General features: G+C 34.6%; 1 protein-coding gene across 5 annotated transcripts in view; it reads left to right on the top strand.

Annotated features, from left to right (window-relative positions):
• Nucleotides 1-26,905, top strand: part of ZBTB20 (zinc finger and BTB domain containing 20) — an 819,533-nt gene that overhangs the window by 268,749 nt on the left and 523,879 nt on the right. The window lies entirely within an intron of this gene.

Here is a 26,905-nt window from a genome sequence, read left to right as displayed (position 1 = left end):
GGACTGCCTCCTTCTTTGTTGCATGCAGTTTGCATCAAAGAGAAGTAACTTTCCACCTGTAATTCTAAAATGAGGAAAGCCTCAAAATACAAGTTTTAGAAGAATCAATATTTAGATATGATGATCAGCAGCCAGCAGTGCAGGCTATTGACAGTCAGAATTTCTGTCAATAAAGATAGAAGAGGGGCCAATTTCTATCTCAGTGTTTTCTGTCCTCTTAGGACTTAAACATCCATAAGGATATTAAGATTTGTGAAGTCTCTAAATTCCTGAAGAAAAAGACAAAATGTAAGCCAAACCTTATTGTTTATGAATTACAAAAATAATTCAATTAATAAATTTTTTCAGTTGCTTAAGCCAGCAGTAACTGTCCTGCACAATGTTTTGAATTAAGTAAAATGATAGGTTAATAAAAATGTAAGATGGTAATTTCTATGGTTTTATTAGGATTCCAAGTGACTGTAGTAAGTATATTCCAGGACTTGCTGTATGATCCCTGCCAATACTCTTTATCTCGCTGAGCTTCTATTTTCTCTGACATAAATTAAGACTCATTGGTCTTAGGAACACTAAGATCATTGAGATCTTTATTGAGCTTTTAGGGAACAAAAGTGTAAATTAAATAAATTATAATATTTTAAGTTAAAATGAACCTACATGATGACAAAAGTTACCCTGTAGGTGTTGCTTTCCTTTGTGTAGACAAGTTGTCACCAAAATTTGTTGAAAAGTAAGAATTCCTATTTGTGTGGCATTGAATTAATGATTCAAAAAAACGCCTCTTAAATGACAGCTCTAGTGGCTGCAGTGGCATATTTAAGCCATTATGTTTGTTTGTTTCACTTACTGTCAAACTCTGTCTTAGAACTACTATCAACTGGTGTATTGATAAATGGAATCTGTCTTTCAATTCCAAGATGTGTTTTGTATCAAAATTTTTCTTCATTGGTTTTTGGAATCTATAGGCAAAATAACACATAAACACAAATGTAAATCCCAGCTGTAATTGTTTCTCAGCATCATAAATCTCTTAAGATTTATTGTATCGTATTGTAAATATCACCAGAAATATTCAGTAGGAGGATGAAAAGCCGCTAAACAAAACTTGAAAATAATGCATATGCTTCTTTCTCACTATGAGGAGCGTTTCCTAGCTACCCTATTTACCCCAGTGGAATTTTACAAAAATGTTCCTGGCGCTCAAAGTTGATCTAACAAAGCATCAAGTGGGCTTATTTTAAAATTCACCCCTAAATATGTTTGCTGGTTTTGAATTTCTGATTTTGTGCTTATGTAACACAAAAACAGCTTTGGTTTTAAAACAAAAATTGGCAAAAATACTAGTGCATTATGTGTTCTAATCACGTATGGTGTTTTGAAAAAAATAGATTCAAAATTGACAAAATTGTTTCATTGGCATTGCAGTTCAAATGTCTGACTTTTCTTTCCCACAAGTTGCTTAAAATAAAAATAATACCAACAGGTATTTCTTAAATAAGTATGAACTTAATTGATTTTCATAATATACAGCCCATCAACTGCACTACAGACATAAATTTTCATTCTATGTTTCCACATCCTTTGTTTTACAGAGTTTGCTATGTTTTAGTTTATGGTCAAGTCTGTAATGTGCCCCAGCATCAATTTTAAAGTCTCTGAGGTTCTCAGAAAAGTTTCTACCAGTGATGTGAATAGTGCTCAAATTCTATTCTAAATGACCCAGCTTTCTTTGATTTTTATTATAAGTGCTTTTTGGGGGTAAAAGATATAAACTTAGAAACAGAAGTTTCCCTGGCTCATATTACACTCAAGAGACAATGATGATACTGAAGTCCTTTTCATAATCAAGGCCTTTGTAGAGACTGTCCAGGTATTCTTAGCCAAAATATCCGTCTCATTGTACACCACTCCAGGGCAACATGTGGCGTGCCAGCTGGATGTCCTCCCTACATGCCTCAGGTGGCCACATTTCAATGGTGTCTATAGAGCACAGGCCAAATTCTCATTCTCTGTGTTAATCAGTGGGAGAATTCCCATAGAAAATGGGATGGGAGCATATTTTAGGAAAACTCAAAGAGATTATCCAGATGATTAGGCTGGTACATTGTAAGTTCAGGTTTTATGTGGAATTTCTTTAGCATTATCTTACTTGACCAAAGAATGCTAGAAAATTTGGAGATATTTAGAAATTAAAAATAATTCTGCTTTTTATTCCTCTGCAATTTCTCCAAAGAGAATTCTACAAAAATTTTCTTTAGATACAATAGGAGCTCTTCTTGATTCATAACATCAAAGACAACTGATGGTACCCAGTAATATAATCTGATTGAACTTTTTCCCATGATCTTGAAAGGATCTGAATTCTACTTATAGAAGTCTCATTATACCTCTCCTTTTAATTAAATTCTAATCAATTCTATAAACATTTAGTAAGTACTTACTATATGCAAAGCACTGTAATAGATGCTGTGAATAATTCTGTGTATGGTGCCTTATGGTATATAACATTTTCACATTCATTATCTGATTTATGTGGTAAAGATTCTCTTTACAATTATTAGTTATTTAAAGAGCCTACAGTTTCATATCAGTGATATGTTGAATTTGGGCAGAGTTTTGCTTGTTTGTTTTTGGTAAATTCATAGACCATTCTAGAAATACATTTAGTATACCTTGAACAAAAAATAAAGGCACATAATTGTATCCGCATATTAAATTGATTTTGGTTAGAACCAGTGGCATTTCCTGAAATTTTCTGTTTGTTTTATATAATGTTAGTTTCAGTCTGAAGTGTATTTTTAATGACCTAATTGAAAAGATTTGTCAAAATGTTCAGAAAACTAATTTTATTTACTACTTTTTAAGGCAGTGTTGATGCATTATATTTCATATGTCTTTTTTATGATCAGAAAATTTGATTTCCCCAGAAACTATTTATATTTAAGATTGCATCAAATTCTACTGCTCTACCATAAAGTCTCTGTAAGTGCTATACAACTTCTGGAGAATAAGTCTGAAAGCTATTATTCTCCACTTAGCATGTGCAATATTCTCTAATATTGTTTCATCTAATGCAGAATGAAATGTTATACTTCTATATTAATATTACATTATGAAGTCTTATTTCTATATATTTCTGAAATTTTCTTCAAGTTTTTCTCTTAAAACTTCATCGTGGATATTTTAAAACAATCTCAGTTTTATCTTTATGTATTTATTTCCCTTATCCTTAGTTTTGAAATGAAATTTATTCTTTAGTATGTTTAACATTTTCAAAGAATTTAAAGGGAAATCATATTCACTTTAACCACCAAACAAAACATTTTATTCACAAACCTGAAGCTAAAGAACTGATAGAAACTTTGTCATTTGCTTTGTTTCTAACATCGAATTTGCAAAAAAGCACTATCCTGGTAACCCTTCAGCTATGTTACCCTGGGTGTTTGGCCAGAGGGCAGTCATGTTGACCCCATCTGCAAAGGCTGGCTGAACTAGAATCTTGGACCATTAGAATCCCATTCATCAAGGTCCACATAAAGTAAGGTAGGTGGGAAGCAGGAGGACAGATGGTAGGGTCGGCAGCAAGGAACTTGTTTGTTGACATTGATATAGACCCTTCTTCTTGCCAGAGTGACTCCATGGACTTGTTTTGGCATGGAAGACTAGGCCAAAGCTATCATCTTAATAGAAGGTGAGCTGCAGGCAAACTGGAGAGCTCTATGCTCAGTAGGTGTTTAGGGTTGGCTTTGATTTTGTCTATCAGCTTGACTGTCATTTGTATTTGATTGATGTTCAGTGGGGCTTGAAAGTGCTGCATTGATGTTGAGGACTGTGTCATAAGGTTCCTGATATGGTGCACATGTCAGAATGGAGTTGGACATTGACTATCCTTGCCTATGCCAAGCAACACCAGACTTGAGTGCATTATTCTGCAGTTGAGTAGCAGATGGTGAGTGCAGACGTTTGGAGGGGGTGTGCCTTCAAGCACAATATGGAGCCAGCAAACTTACTTAGAAGGTTACTGCATGTCTTGACTTTGGCAGCTATTTTTTAAGCACTGATGAAAAATTCTACTTCCATCCATTGTTGCTTTCAGAATACTCAGCATGGTTGGTGTTCCAGGCAAAAGAAATGAGAAAATCAAATGCACAGTTCACTATTGTCTGTCACAGTTGGTTGAAGGTGACTTACTTGGTGTTGGCTAAATGGGCCAAATAAACATTCTGAGACTGAGTATTGATGAACAGGTGAACTTTAGAAGTTGTTAGAGGAAGGGCCATTAGAGCACTTGAAGAACACTGTGGTCAAATATGGAACTTAAAAATGACTTTACATTTTTAGCTCTTAATTTAGAGAAAGTATCAAGTTCTTCAGATATAAAAATAAAAAAGTCAGGTATCTCAGTTGATTTTTTTTATAAAAAAATTATGGCGAGTCACAGATGAATGGGCATAGTAATTCCATATGTATAAGAAAATTGATTTTTATTGATGCTTGAATTTTTTTCTCTTGAGTAGATTCTGAATACATATAAATTCTTTTTAGGTTTAAAATATTTTTTTATATTAAAAGTAAAGTATGCTCATAGAATAGAATAACTGAAAATAGAAATATATATCAAATAAAATTTAAATAGGAATGAATAATTCTAAGATTTTGGTCTGCTTCTTTCTAATTATAGGTATATGTCTAAGTATTTATTTTCATATATATGTTTGTATGTGTATTTTTAAATAAAAATTGGACTGTACTTCTTAAATTAGCATTTATTGCATTATTAGTTCTCATAGTCATAAAGTACTCATTTTTAGTGGCTACTTAATACTGAAACATATTTATGTAACAAAAATTTTTAAATCCTCCATATTTGACATTTTGGCTATTTTTCGCCATTGTTCCCACTGCTGTAAGGACTAGTCTTATATTTAGATTTTTATCTGCAATTTGGATTATATTTTCAACGTTAATTAGAGGATTGATTTTGGGGTTAGAGTACATAAACTTTTCAAAGTCCTTTTGATAACTCCTCCCTAAATATATGTGAGAGTACTTTTCTAACTATATTCTTACCTGCTTTAAATAGTATCCTTTATAAATATTCGCCAATTTGGCAAACAAAAAGTGGATTCTTTTTTTTTAATTCACATTGGATTGATTAATGCAGAGCTAGAATGTTTTACATATGCTTATTTGCCATTGTTTTCATTTTAAATATTGTTTGCTCATATCCTTTACTCATATATGTCTTGAAGATTTATAAGATTTTTTTAAATACTTAGTTATTGATTTTGTCAAACTTGTTGCAAAAGGATTTCTCCCAGTTTTCATATGCCATTTTGCTGTTGTTGGTGTGAGAAAATTTTAAATATTTATATGGTCAATTCTGCTGTATTTTTTGTCAATTCTGCTGTATTTTTTCTTTCCGACTGTGGCCTTTGCTTTTATCTTCTTTTCAAACAACTTGAAGTCCAATAAGTATTCATCAATTTTATAATATCATCACGGTTTTATTTTGTATTTTTAATTCTCTATCCTTTCCAGAAATTAGTTTAGCCTAAAGTATAAGTGTCTTAATTTTGTTCCCAATAGTTAATCAACTGTCCCAGCACCATTTTCTCACTAATTTGGGTATCATCTTTCTTGCTTACTAATTTTTTAATCAGCATTAGGATCTATTTTTGGACTAACTGTTTTTTCATTTCTCTCACTGGTTCCATACTGTTTCCATTAGAAGTCCACAGTATGTTTACAGATCTAAGTCAAATCCTTCCTTTTTTTTTTCTTTTTTCAAGAATACTTTGACTATTATCACCTACTTATTATTCAAGATTAATTTACTTCATTGATTTTATAAAAATGATTCATTGGAATTTTATTAAACCTGTAAAGTAGTATTCATATATTTGCAATATTTAGCCATCACCTTTAGAAGCATTGCATGTATCTATTTATGTAATGCTTCTGATGTAACTAAGCTGCCTATATTCATTTAGGTCCCCAGATTCCTTGTTGAATTCAAGTATAAGCATGCTGTGTTCTTGTTATTGTCCTTAATTGCTTACATTTCATTTTTTAATTGTTCAGGAGAAAAGCCATATCTTCTTATGATATTTATAACCTAACTGTTTTATTCAACTTTCTTAACAATTTTAAGGGCTTCTTATAAATTCTCTTGAGTTTTCAAGATCATGAAATTGTCTGCAAACAATAATGACTCTATCTTCTTTTTCCCTCTTATTTCTGTTTTATGTTCTGTTTCATTGACTAGAATAATAATAATCATCGTGATAGGAAACATTCTTGTTCTTGATTATGTGATAATAATGCTAGTTTATTCCATTGTTAATATGGATATTAATTATTGATTTAAGACAGATATTCTTTATTATACTGGTAAGGTGACTTAGAATACTATTCTCTAACCCTTTCTTTGTTTATTAAGAATGTATTAAAGTAGATCACATGCATTTTGGCATCACTGTTGTCAAACTCTAACTGGTTGATGGACATAGAATTTTCTTGTGATATCTTTTTCAATTAAAATCAATTCCAACACACATTTATTCAGCACTTACCATGTGCCAGAAATGGTTCACTAAGCTTTGGAATTCAGATTCATGACCTCTACCCTTAAAAACATAAGGATTATTCAGACCATGATAATTCATTAAGAGATTTATAATGAATGATTTCCCATTATTAAATTTCCCCTGAATTGCTAGAAAAACTTTACATTTAAGAGTTTATTAACAATACTTTGAAGGCTACCTAATTGTTTACCATTTCAAAATGTGGTTTTTAAGAATTGTTAAAACTAAAATTTTGATTTACAATTGAAATTATGAGTTTTTAACATCTGAAGTCGTAGTGCTCAAATTCTCATCAAAAAAATCTATAAAACAAAATTTTATAAATTATTGTAATATAGATAGTTCATATGCTATACAATCAGGAAATTAGAATTCTTATCATAATTTATTACCTCTTATAGAGTATGGCAGAAATGGTACGTGATACTGAGTCAAGTCATTTTCATGATGCCATCTTCATGTTTTCATTTCTCTGGAAGTCTTAATTGTCTGTAAGTTTTAAGTGTGCATTGACATTGATTTATTTTCAGTTGAAGATAGTTTTTTGTATTAATTTTAGTGCTTTAGGGCAGTTTAGCATGGTTTATCTCATTTTTCCCATTTAGTGTTATAATTTATTTTAATTCTTAGAAACATTTATTTTGTTCTTTTATACAGTATGCATGAGTCATTATTTTTAAACTATACCCTCTTGGCCAGGTACTTTATATTTCACACCAAACAAATAAAGAAATACTGCAAATCAATTTTCTACTCAGCATCATGCTAATTATTATGAATTATAGTATAGGAAAATAAAAATTTCTTACTTGCAATGAGCTTACTTTCTAGTTGGCAGATGAAGATATAAAGGGAAAGTGCAAAAACAACAAATGCTAATGAAATATTTACTTTTTATAATGGCTAATACAAATATAGTCTTATTCTACATTTAAGCAAATATATTGAAATTCACAGCATACCTTTTGTATTTTGTCCTCACTTTGGCCTCTTTTTGCTTTTCCTATCTTTATCATACTTTTATCATTATTTTCTCAGTTTCTACTTGAAAATTTTATTTACTTTTTCAAGATTCTTAAAAATTCTCTTTGGAGCAATGTTGGACAGCTAAATGCCATGCACATTAATCTTTGAAATATTACCAGTAATAATTTGTCTTACAAAGCAAAGGTGACCTGCTCAGAATTTGGAGACAGAAATAGTACAGGCTACTATAATTGTAGACTGAAAATCGTTGTTTTCTGAATTTCTTATTTCATTAAAGAACTTGCTTTGATATTTATAATCATTCACAAAAGAATTAACATGCCAAGTAGGAGACATCCAAATGCTAAGTAAGTTAGCATCTCTACTAAAAGAAAATTTTAGCAGTAAGCTTTTGTATATTAGGGAAGCATAGTCCTATCCTTTGGACTTTGATGGAATTTTTATATCGTAGGCCATCCATTTAAAACTTTAGCATTTGATGTATGTTCTAAGTTACAACCTCAAAAATTTATCATATTTTGGAAAATTTATATCCCCCTTTAATTTTTAATGCCTGCATTGAATAATATTTGTCATAGACCACAGTACCTATCCCTGTGGGACTGTTATACTATCTTAATTCAGAAGCAATGCTATTGATTAAGTAATACTTAATGGCTTCCAAACTTCAAGGCATTTTTCAGCCACTATTTCTTCATAACCTCACTATGAGCTTCCTGTGTGGTATCATTCATCTGAGGTCTTACTAAAATGTAAATAAATTACATCCAGCACACTTCCTCTATTTGCCCAGCTTGTTACTATATCGAAACAACTGTCTTAATGAAACACATATTGATGTATTGTGTATTTCTGTGCTAAACCAAAGTGAGGAGGAAGTTATATGAATACATAACAGAACCCACTTAATAACAGTTTTTGTTAAAGCATTTTATGAATTGGAGATAATCTGAGCCATGGGAGATGATGTAATTCTACATGACAGAGTTCACAGAAAGAGGATAGCTCCTCAGATAACTCCTCTTGAAAGAGATGCATTGGGGCTTTTATGGTGCCTTACCTTTATAAGCATAGTTAACTCTCAGTTTTTTCCATACTAATAATGTAGTTTGAAATAATACAGTAAAAACCAAAATAAAGTAACAAGTGTGTTATCAAAAATGATTTGTCTTTGGTGTTGTATACAATATTTAACTTTGGCATAAATTCACCATTTTACTTCTTGTTTTTCATAGGTTAAGGAAGCTATTCCTAGCATCCATATTATGAAACAGAAATGATCTGATACAAAGTATGTAATGTCATACTTTGTTGTGTATAATAGATAATCTTCATAGGGCATGATCATATAAAATTTAGCTTATATTCTAATGAATAGCTCAACAACAACAATGAACAATAAGAATGAATAATAATGTATATCAGATCTATGAAATAAAATCATACTTGGTTAATTATTAAATTAATTTGCAAAAAATAATTACTATTGTTTGAGTAAGTACCAAATAGTGAAAATAAGAGGCAATGATGTGCAGAGGAGAAAAAGAAAGCCAAACTGGGATTAAAATTGTCATGTCTGAATTAAATGCTGAAGTGTCAGTAGTGGTTGACTGACCCTGTGATGAGACTTCCGGTGTTTGTAGTTTTTTTCTTATACTTTTCTGTATTTTACAGTTCTTTTGCAATGAATATGTGTTAATTTTGTAGTCAAAAAAGGATTAATATAAAATGTTTCATGCTTCACTCACTTGCAAATCATTTATTGAGAATTAACTGTATAAAATTTCTCAGGGAGAGTAGACACCACCAGCTAAATTTAGGGCAAAGTATTCCATTATACTGAAGAAGGAAATGGCAACCCACACCAGTATTCTTGCCTGGAGAATCCCAGGGACAGAGGAGCCTGGTGGGCTGCCGTCTATGGGGTCGCACAGGGTCGTATATGACTGAAGTGACTTAGCAGTCCATTATACAAATAACCCATTGTCTCCAAACTTATTTAAGATTTTCTAAAAATTTCTTTTCTCATTGCTTCAAATTCCACAATGGAGACAATTTAATCAATGAGATCTTAATATGAATAATACTATGCTCTATACTCACTTCTCAACTCTATTCTGGAAGAAAAGCCTTTAGTATGTTGAGAATATGATCTGATATAAAGTATGTTTTCCTACAAAGAAAGACAGCAGCAGCATCCTTTTCTCCCATTCTATTTCAAAGTTAGTCTCCTTGAGGAAAGCTGTACTTATAACTACCATTCTATTTTTAAAAAACTGCTTAGTCCAAGTCATGAAGACTCAAACTCAAGTGGTAAGCAAACTTACCCGAGCATTCATGTAACATGTAACAGCTAGGAAACTGACTAAGTATCAATGCAATCAATTATATTTTGTTAGAAATACTATAGAGGGCTTCTGTTACATGCTAAAAACATGTTATAGAGGGCTTCTGTTACTTGTGCGGAGGTTAAGAACAACTTAGGAAAAGGTTCCGCCTTTGCATAATTATTAAAGGAAACCCTCTTCCAGATGATGTAGCTTGGCCAGGGAGTATGGCTTATAAAACAGAACACACTGCTGGACTAGGTGCCCTTGTACAGGGCGCAACCTGCACAGTCATAGCTGCCCTATTTTGTATGCTTTATTAGTGAGTTGAAAATAGCTACTATTGCTCTGTAGGTTCCAAATTATTCTATTCTTGCATAGAAAGCCAAGAATCAACCTTCAGATGAATTTGTAAAAGATGCTTATCTAAGTTTTAATTTAGTCTTGAACCCTCATGATACAAATATATAACTTTTCTTCAGACATCTAATTTGAATAGCATTGAGGGTAGAAGAAAATGAAATAAAGTAACCATAAAGGTATAAATAAGTCTATCAAGTCCAGTGCCTAGAAGAACTAGGTTGATTCTTGTATGTTTTGAAAAACTATATTGCTGATATTAAGACTAAAAATAAATATCTTCCTATGATACCCATCAGTGTATAAAGAGATCACAGTGTTTTATCATGAATAGCATGACCAATATTCATTTTTATGAGAAACAAATAATATTTTATAGGTGCATTTCAGTTGTGGCCCTCCATATAGATTGATAACATTTCAGTAACGTGCAATTTGGTTTTTCAACCCCATAAAATACAGGCCAGGTAGAATACACTTCATTCTGGTATAACTCAAATTAGGATTTTAGAATTTATCTAGATACTGAACTCCAGTGAAAGGACTGTATAACTTTTAATTTCCTATATATACTATTTCTCTAAGTTAGGCCTTCGATTGGTATTGGATGACTGTGAATTCTAGATGGTATTACGAGGAAACACTTAGAATCCAGCTATTCTTTGTTAATTAAAGGCAGAAATAGTAATCAGTTTAGGAGATGTATTAAAATTCTTCTATAGAAATTGAAAAGCGTAATAAAAACTCACATCTAGAAAGTATCTACCTTCTTTACCTGAGAGATTAGCTGGAGAAGTATTATTAGGTCCAAAAAAATCTCTCTAAACATTTATTTTGATTTTGCTCTAATCTACATAATAGAAAGATGGAGGTTCCTAGTTTCTTCTTTGTTGTACCCTGTGTATTGCCTAACTGATACATGCTACAAGTTGATGGAATTTCATCAAATACTCCATCATCAGACTTATTCACATCCTTAAGCAATTTATATAATGTTTGCATGTTTTGTTTCATGGATTGGATTCTTTGTTTTCCAAATAGAAATAGTAACATTTACTATTACACATTCCTGGGTCAAAAATGAATTATCATGACATTTTAATTAGATGAAGTTTGGTGAACACTTTGATTTCTTCAACACTTTGTAAATTGTGAAGCGTAATGTTGATTCAAAAAAATCAGTAAGATATCTGAAGTTAATGCATCGTATATTCTGAATTTCTACTGCACAAATTTTTGCTGATTTTCCCATTCCTTGCAGTCTTTTTGAGGGAAAAAAAACAGTTTTGAAAATCCTAGAAGCAGATACTACATGTTTATCTCATTTTATGTGATAAGAGTGATTTTGTAAATCTATTCATAATTTAAATGCTCTCGGAGACTCTCTCAAGGGAATTTTTCGTGGATCATCATGTAAAGCAAAAATCACTTTTAAAGTGCATATTATTCCCATTTCTATATTGGAATTTTCTGTTTTATAAGAGTTATTTAAGCTCCCAGAGGAATACATCACCTTAGTATGTTCCTGGGTGGATATAAACTAAGTTAGACAGAAAACCATGAAAGAATAATTTGGTGAATACTAACCTGATCCAAGTAAGTATTTGAACCTCTTTAGTGAGATCTCTGAGCTACTATTTTATAAAAGATTAAGTCTAGATAACATGTTCTCCACAATCACTTGGAATGGATTTATTTCAGCTCATTCAAGCTCTAAATTTCCTAGCAGTCCTCTATAAACCATATAATTCTACCTATTCTCATTGAGTGACTCCTCTTAGCTCTGTAAAGCAAGGCAAAATTATTTCTCTCTGATGGGTGAAGTTTAACACCCTAATCCTGATCCTCCATCAACCTCCCAATTCTCATAAAGTGAAGTGAAGTGAAGTGAAAGTTGCTCGGTCGTGACCAACTCTTTGTGACTCCATAGACTGTACAGTCCATGGAATTCTCCAGGCCAGAATACTGAAGTGGGTAGCCTTTCCCTTCTCCAGGGGATCTTCCCAACCCAGGAATCGAACCCAGGTCTCCCACATTGCAGGTGGATTCTTTACCAGTTGAGCCACAAGGGAAGCCCATGGCCCAACCCCATGGGCTTAATCCCAATTAAGGATTTTCAGAATTGACAGACATTCTTGTCTCCCATAATATTTGTACTTTCTAACGCTGTAGGCAGACAGGCAGTTGAGGATATTCTGTACACATCTAACCATCATGGAAACTTTCATTCAATAGCAGTTGGACTTCCTCAACCACCCATACACACATCCCTGCAGTTGGGTCTCTGATTCTTGCATTAAAAGAATAATTTTGCTAAAGAAATATTGTAAATTGTTTAGGATCATTATGTAGAAGGAGACTATAAATTTTATTACCTAAACTGGATGTTTTTGAGAGCAAAAGGAGCTACATTAAAGATTATTGTGATACAACTGGTGTAAGTGGGGTCTGGTGTTTCAGTCGGGCCTACTTCCACTCCTCACCCCTACCCAAACTTGAATAGCAGAATAGTTCAGCCAGGGCAGGGCAAGCCATGAAAACCACAGCTACACTGCTGGCTTGGTGGAATAGAACGTGAAAAACCACATGTCCCTGAGTAATGTCAAAATAGTAGCAATCTCAGTGGCAAACCAAAAGGAAGTGTAAACCTAATAGCTAGACTGAGATTGCAATTCAGGTTGGGGTAGGCAATAGCCTGGCATATTAACCAGAAATTTAATATGAAGGATTGGATGAGAAGACTACCATATGGCTCCTTGATAAAACTAACATGTTTCTGGTGGTTTGAAAGTCTTCATGCATATTTCAGGAAAGATCAGAGAAGGTCCAAGATGTTCACATATCCTAGACTGTAGAAGAGATAAGAAAGAGCCTAGTGGAATGTAAGAACCAAGGAAGACTCGTATACTGACTGAACTTCGAATGAATTCTCCAACCCATATACATATTTATCAGCAAAGTGTGTTAGTTCATTGGCCTAAGTTGAGTACAACTCTGACCAGCCATTGGATATAAACTGCAAATGATGCTGATACTGGGGCAAGTCTTAGTTAAGAAACGAAAATGGAAATTATAAAAACTGACCAGAGACTTCAGTAGCTACATAGTTTGAGGGAGACAGATGCCACAGAACTAGAAAGGTAAGTCACTAAAAAGCAAATAAATAGCAATAGCAGCAACAACACCCTGGGGGAAAAATTAGAAGTCATAGTTACTACAGCATATTATATAAAATGTCAGTTTGCAAGAAAAAAAAAAGTGAGACATGTAAGAAAACAGGATTTTAACCCACACTCAGTTTAAAAAGCAGTCAATAGAAACTATCTCTAGGTTAGGGAAAGAGCAGATGTTGAATTCAGCAAAAAAGACTTGAAAGTAGCTAATACAAATATGCTTAAATAAGTGAGGAAATCATGTTAAACAATTAAATACAGTATTACTACAATTGCTAGTCATATGAAGTGTATTAATATAAGGGTATAAATTATTTTTAAAAGAAACAAAAATCTGAAGTTAAAAAGAACATTAATTAAAATAAAAAAATATCCTGGAGGGACTCAAAAGCAGATTTGAGATTGCATAAGGAAAAAAAAAAATCAGTGAGCTTGAAACCGATCAGTAGAAATTACCTGATTTGAAGAACAGAAAAAAATGACGAAGAAAATAAATAGAGCTTCAGAGATCTGTGAGAAACCATCAAGCATATTAACATGTGCAATGGGAGAGAATGAGGGCAGAAGAGAAAGAGAAGAAAAAGAATATTCAAAGTAACAGTGGCCCAAAACTTGCCAAATATTATGAATAATATCAATCTACATGCTTGAGAAGCTCAAGAAATTCCAAACATCATAAACATGAAAATCTATACATAGTCACTTCACAATCAAACTTAGAAAGCCAAAGAGAAAGAGAGATTCTTGAAAGCAGCAAGAGAAAAAAAGACTGATTCAATATAGGGAACACCACTATGATTAACAGTTGATTTCCCATCAAAAACATTTAAAGTCAGAGGCAGAGAGGTAATATATTCAAAGTGTTAAAGGAAATAAAGATTTTAAAAATGATGATCAAGAATTTCATATCCAGAAAAACTGTTCAAAATGAAGGTAAAATAAAGATATTAAAATATAAATAAATAAAGAGAATTCGCTGCTAGCAGATGTACCTTATAAGAAATACTAAAGGAAATTCTTTAGGCTAAAAAGAAATGACAGCAAACATTATTTAAAATATGCCCAAATAAATAAATAACACTGGTCATGTAATTATTTAGGTAAACATAAATATGGTATAAGTATATAAAAAACTCAAAGGAGAAGGATCAGAACATAAATCAATGATATATAACAAGAAAATAATAGAGAAAATCAATGAAACCAAAACCTGATTATTAGAAAAGAGCAACAAAATTGACAGATTTTTAGCTTGACTGACCAAGATAGAAGGACAGGATGTAACAGATTACCAGAATCAGAAATGAAAGAGGAGACATTATCAACCCCATAGAAATTTAAAAGGTAATACTATGAAAAAACATATTCCAAGAAATAAAGCAACTTAGAAAAAATGGTATCACTTCTAGAAATACATAAATTACCAAAACTGATTCAAAAAGAAATAATAAATCTAAATGAACCTATAACAGTAAAAAGATGGAATTATTAATTAAGTGATCCTACTAAGAAAAGTCTGGATGCAAATGACTTCACTGTATCCTATCCAATATTTAAAGTAGAAATAACACCAATTTTTCACAAATTTTTCCAAAAATGGAGAGAGCAGGAACACTTTTCAATTCATTCTATTACAATAGTATTACCCTGAGACCAAATCCAGACAAAGACATCATAAGAAAGCAAAGCAGTATTCCTCATAATTATAGAAACTAAAATCCTCTGCAAAGTATTCACAAAGCAAATACAGAAATTTGTAGTATTATTATATACCCTAACCATTTATCCTAGGAGTGCATTTGGTTTGATATCCAGTAATCAATTCATGTAATATAAAGATCCATATAGTCAAAGCTTTGGTTTTTCCAGTAGTCACTCATGGATGTGAGAGTTGGACCATAAATAAATCTGAGCACTAAAGAACTGATGCTTTTGAACTGTGGTGTTGGAGAAGACTCTTGAAAGTCCCTTGGACAACAAGGAGATCAAACCAGTCAATTCTAAAAGGAAATCAGTCCTGAATATTCATTGGAATGACAGATGCTGAAGCTGAAGTTCCAATACTTTGGCCATGTGATGCGAAGAACTGGCTCCTTAGAAAAGCCCCTGATGCTGCGAAAGAGTGAAGGCAAGAGGAGAGGGGGACAACAGAGGATGAGATGGTTGGATGGTATCACTGACTTGATGGACATGAGTTTGAGCAAGTTCCAGGAGTTGGTGACAGATAGGAAAGCCTGGTATGCTGCAGTCCATGGGGCCTAAAAGAGTCAGATAGGACTAAGTGACTGAACTGAACAAAACTGAACATATTAGTTCATATTAGGGAGAGAACCACATAGCTATTGCACTAGATATTCAAAAACATATGGGAAAATCCAATATCTATTTATGACAGAAATTTCAACAATCTAAAAATAGAATCAGATCAGATCAGTGGCTCAGTCGTGTCCGACTCTTTGCGACCCCATGAATCGCAGCACGCCAGGCCTCCCCGTCCATCACCAACTCCCAGAGTTCACTCAGACTCAGGTCCATTGAGTCAGTGATGCCATCCAACCATCTCATCCTCTGTCATCCCCTTCTCCTTTTGCCCCCAATCCCTCCCAGCATCAGAGTCTTTTCCAATGAGTCAACTCTTCACATGAGGTGGCCAAAGTACTGGAGTTTCAGCTTTAGCATCATTCCTTCCAAAGAAATCCCAGGGCTGATCTCCTTCAGAATGGACTGGTTGAATCTCCTTGGAGTCCAAGGGACTCTCAAGAGTCTTCTCCAACACCACAGTTCAAAAGCATCAATTCTTTGGCGCTCAGCCTTCTTCACAGTCCAACTCTCACATTCATACTTGACCACAGAAAAAACCATAGCCTTGACTAGATGAACCTTTTGTTGGCAAAGTAATGTCTCTGCTTTTGAATATGCTATCTAGGTTGGTCATAACTTTCCTTCCAAGGAGTAAGCGTCTTTTAATTTCATGGCTGCAGTCACCATCTGTAGTGATTTGGAGCCCCAAAAAATAAAGTCTGACACTGTTTCCACTGTGTGCCCATCTATTTCCCATGAAGTGATGGGACTGGATGCCAAGATCTTTGTTTTCCGAATGTTGAACTTTAAGCCAACTTTTTCACTCTCCACTTTCACTTTCATCAAGAGGCTTTTGAGTTCCTCTTCACTTTCTGCAATAAGGGTGGTGTCATCTGCATATCTGAGGTTACTGACATTTCTCCCAGCAATCTGGATTCCAGCTTGTGTTTCTTCCAGTCCAGCATTTCTCATGATGTACTCTGCATATAAGTTAAATAAACAGGGTGACAATATACAGGCTTGAGGAACTCCTTTCATATTAGGAACCAGTCTGTTGTTCCGTGTCCAGTTCTAACTGTTGCTTCCTGACCTGCATACAAATTTCTCAAGAGGCAGATCAGGTGGTCTGGTATTCCCATCTATTTCAGAATTTTCCACAGTTTATTGTGATCCACACAGTCAAAGGCTTTGGCATAGTCAATAAAGCAGAAATAGATGCTTTTCTGGAACTCTCTTGCTTTTTCTATGATCCAGCAGATGTTGGCAATTTGATCTCTGGTTCCTCTGCCTTTTCTAAAACCCGCTTGAACATCTGGAAGTTCACGGTTCACATGTTGCTGAAGCCTGGCTTGGAGAATTTTGAGCATTGCTTTACTAGCATGTGAGATGAGTACAATTGTGTGGTAGTTTGAGCATTCTTTGGCATTGCCTTTCTTTGGGATTGGAATGAAAACTGACCTTTTCCAGTCCTGTGGCCACTGCTGAGTTTTCCAAATTTGCTGGCATATTGAGTGCAGCACTTTCACAGCATCATCTCTCAGGATTTGGAATAGCTCAACTGGAATTCCATCACCTCTACTAGCTTTGTTCGTAGTGATGCTTTCTAAGGCCCACTTGACTTCACATTCCAGGATGTCTGGCTCTAGGTCAGTGATCACACCATCGTGATTATCTGGGTCGTGAAGATCTTTTCTGTACAGTTCTTCTGTGTATTCTTGCCATCTCTTCTTAATATCTTCTGCTTCTGTTAGGTCCAACCATTTCTGTCCTTTATCGAGCCCATCTTTGCATGAAATGTTCCTTTGGTATCTCTGATTTTCTTGAAGAGATCCCTAGTCTTTCCCATTCTGTAGTTTTCCTCTATTTCTTTGCATTGATCATGAAGAAGGGTTTCTTATCTCTTCTTGCTATTCTTTGGAACTCTGCATTCAGATGTTTATATCTTTCCTTTTCTCCTTTGCTTTTCGCTTCTCTTCTTTTCACAGCTATTTGTAAGGCCTCCCCAGACAGCCATTTTGCTTTTATATACCTAAATAAGAAGCATCCAAGAAAAAAAACCCTACAATTAATATTCTTAATGATGAAAAACTGAGTGGTTTAAGATAAGGGAAATAGGCAGGGCTGTCAGATCTCATCTCTTCTGCTAAAGACTGTACTAGTATATCTGTCCAGAAATGTAAGAAAAATAAAGAAAAAGAGGAAATAAAGCAAAGAAAGAAAAAAAGGAACAGGAAGGAAAGAAATCAAAAGTATCCAGATTGGAAAGTAAAAACTGTTATTTGCAGAAAATGTTATAAGTATGTAGAGAACATTAAGGAATGCATGCACACACACACAAACTAAAAATTGAGCATGACACGTTCACTGAGTACAAGAGCATTATACACAAGTCAATTGTATTTCTGTATATAAGCATATTTCAGAATTACTAAGGGTTCAGTTCAAGACCACTTCAATTAAGCAAGTCACACAAACCTTTTGATTTCAATAATTCATATAAAATTATGTTTACACTATACTGTAGTTCTATTAAGTGTGCAATAGCATTATGGATGTACATACTTTCATTTAAAATACTTTGCTGCTACAAATGCTATCATCTGAGTCTTCACCTAGTTGGAGTCTTTTGCATGAGAAATCACTAATAACAAATTGCCATCAGATCAGATCAGATCAGTCGCTCAGTCGTGTACGACTCTTTGCGACCCCATGAATCGCAGCACGCCAGGCCTCTCTGTCCATCACCAACTCCCGGAGTTCACTCAGACTCACGTCTGTCGAGTTAGTGATGCCATCCAGCCATCTCATCCTCTGTCGTCCCCTTCTCCTCCTGCCCCCAATCCCTCCCAGCATCAGAGTCTTTTCCAATGAGTCAACTCTTCGCATGAGGTGGCCAAAGTACTGGAATTTCAGCTTTAGCATCATTCCTTCCAAAGAAATCCCAGGGCTGATCTCCTTCAGAATGGACTGGTTGGATCTCCTTGCAGTCCAAGGGACTCTCAACAGTCTTCTCCAACACCACAGTTCAAAAGCATCAATTCTTTGGTGCTCAGCCTTCTTCACAGTCCAACTCTCACATCCATACATGACCACAGGAAAAACCATAGCCTTGACTAGACAAACCTTTGTTGGCAAAGTAATGTCTCTGCTTTTGAATATGCTATCTAGGTTGGTCATAACTTTCCTTCCAAGGAGTAAGCGTCTTTTAATTTCATGGCTGCAGTCACCATCTGCAGTGATTTTGGAGCCCCAAAAAATAAAGTCTGACACTGTTTCCCCATCTATTTCCCATGAAGTGATGGGACCGGGTGCCATGATCTTCATTTTCTGAATGTTGAGCTTTAAGCCAACTTTTTCACTCTCCACTTTCACCTTCATCAAGAGGCTTTTTAGTTCCTCTTCACTTTCTGCCATAAGGGTGGTGTCATCTGCATATCTGAGGTTATTGATATTGCTCCTGGCAATCTTGATTCCAGCTTGTGCTTCTTCCAGTCCAGCATTTCTCATGATGTACTCTGCATAGAAGTTAAATAAGCAGGGTGACAATATACAGCCTTGACGAACTCCTTTCCTGTTTGGAACCATCTGTTGTTCCATTTCCAGTTCTAACTGTTGCTTCCCGACCTGCATACAAATTTCTCAAGAGGCTGATCAGGTGGTCTGGTATTCCCATCTCTTTCAGAATTTTCCACAGTTTATTGTGATCCACACAGTCAAATTGAGAAGGCAATGGCACCCCACTCCAGCACTCTTGCCTGGAAAATCCCATGGATGGAGGAGCCTGGTGGGCCTCAGTCCACAGGGTCGCTAAGAATCGGACAGGACTGAGCGACTTCACTATCACTTTTCACTTTCATGCATTGGAGAAGGAAATGAAAACCCACTCCAGTGTTCTTGCCTGGAGAATCCGAGGGACTGGGGAGCCTGGTGGGCTGCCGTCTATGGGGTCGCACAGAGTCGGACATGACTGAAGCAACCTTGCAGCACAGTCAAAGGCTTTGGCATAGTCAATAAATCAGAAATAGATGTTTTCTGGAACTCTCTTGCTTTTTCTATGATCCAGCAGATGTTGGCAATTTGATCTCTAGTTCCTCTGCCTTTTCTAAAACCAGTTTGAACATCAGGAAGTTCACGGTTCACATATTGCTGAAGCCTGGCTTGGAGAATTTTGAGCATTGCTTTACTAGCGTGTGAGATGAGTGCAATTGTGTGGTAGTTTGAGCATTCTTTGGCATTGCCTTTCTTTGGGATTGGAATGAAAACTGACCTTCTCCAGTCCTGTGGCCACTGCTGAGTTTTCCAAATTTGCTGGCATATTGCCATAAGAAATAAAATAATGAAACACTGAAATATTGAAAGAATTACCAAAGTATGACACAGATACATGGAATTAGCAAATGCTTTTGGAAAAAATGGTATCTATAGACCTGCTTGATGCAGTTATCACAGTCTTTCAATTTGTTAAAAATGTAATATCTACAAAGTACAATAAAGCAAAGCACAATAGAGTGAGGTATGCCTGTACTAGCAACAAACAATGAAATTAGGAAAGCAATTCTATTCACAAGAATAGAAAAAGAATCAAAAATAATAAAGGCATTTTTATAAAAACTGACAACCTAATCCTAAAGTTCATGTGAAAATGCAAAGGACTCAGAACAATAAAAATAATTTTGAAAAGGAGAACAAAGTTAGACAACTTAAACTTCCAGGTTTTAAAAACTTTTTTATAAAAACTATAATGAAGAACATACAGTACTGATATAGATGTCAGTAAATGTAATCGTAAGTAATTTTATTATGTGAAATATAAATGAATATCCATGGTGCTAAGACTATACAAAAATTTTGTTTAAAAATTAGATTTCTACCTCACACCATACACAAAGATTAACTCAAAATAGATCATGGATCTAAATGTAAGAGCTAAAACCATAAGACTTCTATAAGGAAATGAGAAAATCTTCATGACCTTATGGTAGACAGAGTTTTATATTTGACCCTAAAAGCATGATACAAAAAAGAAAAAGTTTGGTAATTTGGGTCTCATCAAAATTAAAAACTCTTGCACTTCAAAGGATTCCACTAAAAATACTGGGAGAAAATTTATGCTCTACAAATATATATCTAATAAAATATTTTTAAATTTCATAACACATAAAGAATTCTTCAATAATAAAAAAATGAACAACCCAATGAAAAAATTGGACAAAATATTTAAATATATATTTCACAAAAATATATATTAAAATGTCTAATAAACATATTAAAAAATGTTCAATGTCATTAATCTTTAAGGAAACGTAAATTAAAACTGAAGTGAGATACTATTTTACACCAACAGTTGTGGCTGTGATAAAAAGACAGGCAGGGTAACAAATACTGGTGAAGACAGAAAGAAACTGGAGCCCTCATAGGTTGCTGCTCAGAATTTAAAATGGTACAGCCTCTTTAGAAAATAACTTGATATCTTAAAAGTTAAACTTATTTTTCTGACCCAGCAATTCCACTTCTAGGAATCTCCCTAAGAAAAATGAAAACATGTCCACAGAGAGGCATATATATGCAAATGCATGTAGCAGCATTATTCATAATTGTAAAAAATTGGAAGCAATCCACATGTCCATCAACTGATGAATGGATTAACAAAATATCATATATTCATACAATGGCATACTATTCATACATAAAACAGAATAGAGTATTGCTATATGCTTTGTGCCTGTGTGTTCACTCACTCAGTTGTATCTGACTCTTTGCAAGCCCATGGACTGCAGCCTGCCAGGCTCCTCTATCCATGGAATTTTCTAGGCAAGAATACTGGCGTAAGTTGCCATTTCCTGTTTCAGGAGACCTTCAAATCCAGGGATCAAACCCCCATGTCCCATACATTGGCAGGCAGATTCTTCACCACTGTGCCACCTGGGAAGTCCCACTATATACCACAGCATGTATCAATCTGAAAAACATTATGATAAGAGAGAAAAAAAAAAGCCAAATGCAAGAAACCACATAGTGTGTGATTGCATTTATAAGAAATGGTCAGAAAATGTAAATGTTTGGAGACAGAAAGCAGATTAATTGTTGTCTGGGACTGGGAATAATAGTGGGGATTGACTGCCTAAGAACATGAAGGGTCTTTTTTGGAGTGACAAAAATGTTCTAAATTAATTGTGGTGATGATAGCTGAACTCTAAATTTACTTAAAATCATTAAATTTTACACTTACAAGGATGAATTTTATTACATAATTATACCTCAATAAACTTAAAGAAATTATGCTTATTAAAACTAAGGAAAGAGATACCTGGCAGATACTCCCTTAACCAAATGACCAAGATTAACATCCCTAGTGATAAGTCATATGGATATCCGAGACCCCATGACATGATGTTATCAGAAGAGCACTTCATTCTTTTGCATTCTTCTCTGATGCTTTTGAACTGTGGTGTTGGAGAAGACTCTTGAGAGTCCCTTGGACTGCAAGGAGATCTAACCAGTCCATTCTAAAGGAGATCAGTCCTGGGTGTTCTTTGGAAGGAGTGATGCTAAAGCTGAAACTCCAGTACTTTGGCTACCTCATGCGAAGAGTTGACTCATTGGAAAAGACTCTGATGCTGGGAGGGATTGGGGGCAGGAGGAGAAGGGGACGACAGAGGATGAGATGGCTGGATGGCATCACTGACTCGATGGACGTGAGTTTGAGTGAACTGCAGGAGTTGGTGATGGACGGGGAGGCCTGGCGTGCTGCAATTCATGGGGTCGAAAAGAGTTGGACACGACTGAGTGACTGAACTGAACTGAACTAAAACTGTAATCCCAGGCTAATTATGAGAGGTGAAGTGAAGTGAAAGTCTCTCAGTCGTGTCTGACTCTTTGCGACCCCATGGACTGTATAGTCCATGGAATTCTCCAGGCCAGAATACTGGAGTGGGTATCTCCAGTATCCCCTTCTCTAGGGGATCTTCCCAACCCATGGATCGAACCCAGGGTCTCTCCCGCATTGTGGGCAAATTCTTCACCAGCTGAGCCACAAGGGAAGCCCAATTATGAGGAAACATAAGTCAAATCCAAACTGAGGACCATTTCACAAAATATCTGACCACTGCTCTTCAAAACTATCAAGGTCCTGAAGAACAAGAAAAAACTGAGAAATTGTTACAGATCAGAGGAGACTTTAGAGAAGAGCATTTTGGCAACCCATTCCAATATTCTTGCTTGGAGAATCTGAATGATGTCCTACAGTCCATAGGGTCGCAAAGAGTCAGACATGACTGAAGTGATTTAGCATGCAGAGGAGATTTAGGATAAAAGATAGCTGAATACATCTTTTTATCCATGGATCTAATTAGATGCATTTATCTAATTATCCATGGATCTTTTATCCATTAGATCCAAGGATCTAATCTAGGATACCAGGTAGATTAATTCAGGTATCCTGGATTAGATCCTTGAAAGAGACAAAATATATTAGTGGAAGAGCTGGTGACATCCGAATAAAGTCTGTAGTTTAGGTAATAGTATTGTATCAGTGTTAATTTCTTACCTTGGTTATATACAATGTTAAAGTTAAGAGAACATAGTGAAGGAAATATGAGAATTCTTTGAGCTACCTTTGCAACTTTTCCATATATGTAAAATTATTTCAAAATTAAAAGTTAAAATGTTTAAAAGAAATTTATAGATTAAAGGGGAATTGTGATTCAAATGTAATATGCAGATATTGTTCAGATCTTAATTCAAACTAGTCAGCTAGAAAAAAAAAAAGTCAATCATTTGACAGAATATTTAATAACATTAAATAATTACTATTATTTTTGATGTGATATAATGGTGTGACTTTTTAAAGTCATTATTTTTTAATAATACATACTAACATATTAATGGATGGAGTAATATGACATCTGGGATTGTCTTTAAAATGATCTGGTGGAAAAAGAAGTTGGTTAGAGCATAGATGAAGTAAACACTGACCTCGGGTGATAAATACGTAGGAGTTCTTTTGGGGAGAGGGGAGTTCTGTTTTACTATACTCTCTACTCTTGCGTATGTTTGAATTTTTTCACAATAAATTTTAAGTGAAAAGGAAACAAAGACTAAGAGAAATAATCAAATATTGTCATTTGGTCTCTATGCTGACCACAGGCGAGTGTGGTCATAGAGAGGTGAGTGAGCTCGCAAAAACAATCTGAGCAGGATATAATTGGTGCTGAAGAATTGGGAGAGCATTAAGAGAACTGCCTGGATGAGCGTAGACTTCCTAAACTGGAGTGCTTTGTTGATCTTTCCTTGAAGTTCTGTGACCTGGTGATATCTAAAACCTCTACCTATGTGAGGATTTTGAAAAGTAGAGTGTAGTCAGAAGCAGCCCTTTTTTCCTAGTCAATACTAAGATCTATAGTTCTTCACCCCTCTTAAGTTTTTTATCGTCTGGGGATTTGTTTTTTGGCCTTGTGACTTAGGATGGGTTACTGTAATATAATGCATTTGCTACTTCTCTGGAAAGACATTCAGAATCTTTAACTAGTACAGAATGTACAACTCTCTTTGCTAAAGGGTGTCTGCCAAGAGAAGCATTCTTACGGGCTTTGTAATTTGCATTGATTACTGAGTTGTTTACCAGTGCATCACTGGGTGTTCACTGTATTCTATAAAGCCTGGCAAAGTTCTATCTTGATTAAAGAAGTCTGACATTGGTGGTCAATTTTAATAATAACTGAGGTTGTTCTGGATAACTTGAAAAAATTTTAACAGATTTTGGAACTTGAAATGTCAAGAGCAAGTTATTCTTATTGATGACACGTACTCCGGAAATCTAGTATTTTAAAGGTGGATTCAGTGTATAGCACTGAACTTAACAAAAACAGAAGTTGAAAAGTAGACCATAGTGCCAAAAATAAGATCCTAGTCTTAACTTCTCTGCTCCTTAATCTAATCTGGCATGCCTTCAGAATATTTTACTTTCTTGATGACCAGTCTTCCAAACAGTTTCTAACCAATACTTAACCCCACTGCATAGTAGCAGAGTTAATGATTTCTCATGAGGCTGATCTGAATAGGAACCATATTCATATCAAAGACAACTGGTCCCACTTCCAGGTCCATCTTTGGGCCAAGATACGTAGTCGCCAACAGTGAGTTGGCGACTGTAGTTTTTGAGTCCTGGCGCAAAGTAAGATCCATCTGTTTTGCCCAGCCGTTTGCTTGAGTGCCACAAAATGGTCCTGTTATTAGTCTTATTTGCGGTCCTATTTAAGGTTAGGGGATAATATAAATAAACTTTAGTCCTCCTTATGATGAATGTAGCATGGGAATTAAAAGTGGTGGTGGTGGTAGTGGTAAGTGATGTTGCATCTCTATTTTCTCAATTGCTCTGTTTTCTTTGGATTGGAAAACAGACATTTAAGAATGAGTTTGTCATCTGGAAGGATAGTTGTGACCAAGTTTCCCTCAACAGGATACAAGATGTTATTTTTGAGCTTCATTACCCACACCAAGGGGGAAAAAAGAGAAAGGGAAACAATAAATAAGGAGGAAAGTGAAAGTAAGGAATAAACAGGCAGAGTCAGAGAAGGGAAAATAAAGGTCAAAGAGGAGAAAGGAATGACATGCAAAGAGGAGAATATAACTTAGTAGACTTTCTATTCATAGAAACTGCTTTATTGTTTTGAACTGAGTTCAATTCACTCAACATCTGGTGAATTAAGGAAAAGGAAATCTGACACTAAATTGAACTGCAAGTTGTCAGTTAAACAGTTTATATATAAATATGCAGGCTCGTTTCTATCGCCTTTTCTTATCTAAACTAGACAGTGAATCAGTTTCACTAACCATATGTGATTGGTGAGTAGAACAGTATCAGTTGGTGATTCAGATTTATATAGAGATGGGCAGCTCTTATATTTCTGAATCATTTATTAGGGATTATTGTTATTCGACATTATTTCTGAGCATGAGTTATTTTTGTCAGCTTCTTTTATGAATGTTTTGTTGCCTTATAAGGAAATATGTGCACTCCCCTCCTCATAGTTGTCCCTGGTGACGCCTCCATAATTTCTGTCTTTACACTGGTGCATTTTTGGTCTAATTCAGGCATGTGAGAAGCAGCCGAAAAGTTTAGTTACTCAGTGATTTTGTGTGTGTGTGTGTGGATCCATTCATGGATAGATCTAGTGAATTTGAACCAGTTTGAACGTATAACCTATGTGCATCAAATAGACACAATACACAAAATATTCTTTTATTTAATCCAAGGGAAAAAGAAAGTAGAACTCACAAGTAAGAAATAGATACATTTTCAAAAAGAGATGCAGTTTCAAGGCCGATTTATGATTATGCTCTTATATGTGGAGATGTTAAAATATTACCTTGCATTAGTATGAAGATGGACATAAACATACCACATTTAGTGCTACAAATATATAAAAAATGGACGGCATGATGTAAAGTAAAAGATAATTGTGTTATCTCCTTTTTATACTAAAAATCTATATTTTTCTAAACCTGTTGTATCAATTATTTGAAGCTAAAAATAAGGATGACTTAATCCTGTCTGTTTTTTTTAATATTATCTTATTTATAGGTGATGTTGTATGAAAAAATAAAGGACTACAAAAATTAATACGACATTTTAAGCCCAGATAGTTATTAAATACTTTTATCTTAATGCCTGGACTCTTAATTCAAAAATTAAAAATAGATATTTTAAAAGATGCATTTATGGTTATTTAAACCAAGAGAGGTAGTTTAAACCCTGATGGTCTTCCCATGTTGCTTAAAACAGCAATGCTTCATACAATAAGCTCTATAGTGTGATGTCATCTGGAGTGCACTAAACCCTTAATGCCTTGCAATGGGCATTTGTGCTGCTAAATATGTTTCTTTGCCTCTGCTTCACCGTTTGCCCCTCAGTCATTTGAAAGCAGTGGGTCTAATGTTATTTTCCAATTTTATTTGATGTTGTAATTTCCCTTTAATATGTGTATTCAGACTGTAGATTTTCTTCTTTATTCTCTGAAATAATATTGTATGTAATCTTGAAGCTTTGAAATTGTTTAGGAGTTTTTTTTTTTTTTAATCAGAATATAGGTAAAATTTAGAAACACTGATTTTCTAGTCATATCATTATGAAGTCCTTAACATGGAGGCATATTTTGTTTTTCAGAAT

Source organism: Bos indicus x Bos taurus, chromosome 1 (genome assembly GCF_003369695.1).
Source record: "Bos indicus x Bos taurus breed Angus x Brahman F1 hybrid chromosome 1, Bos_hybrid_MaternalHap_v2.0, whole genome shotgun sequence".
Classification (NCBI taxonomy): Eukaryota; Metazoa; Chordata; class Mammalia; order Artiodactyla; family Bovidae; genus Bos; species Bos indicus x Bos taurus.
Note: the sequence above shows the minus strand (reverse complement) of the source record. Positions and strands in the feature narration are given on the sequence as shown.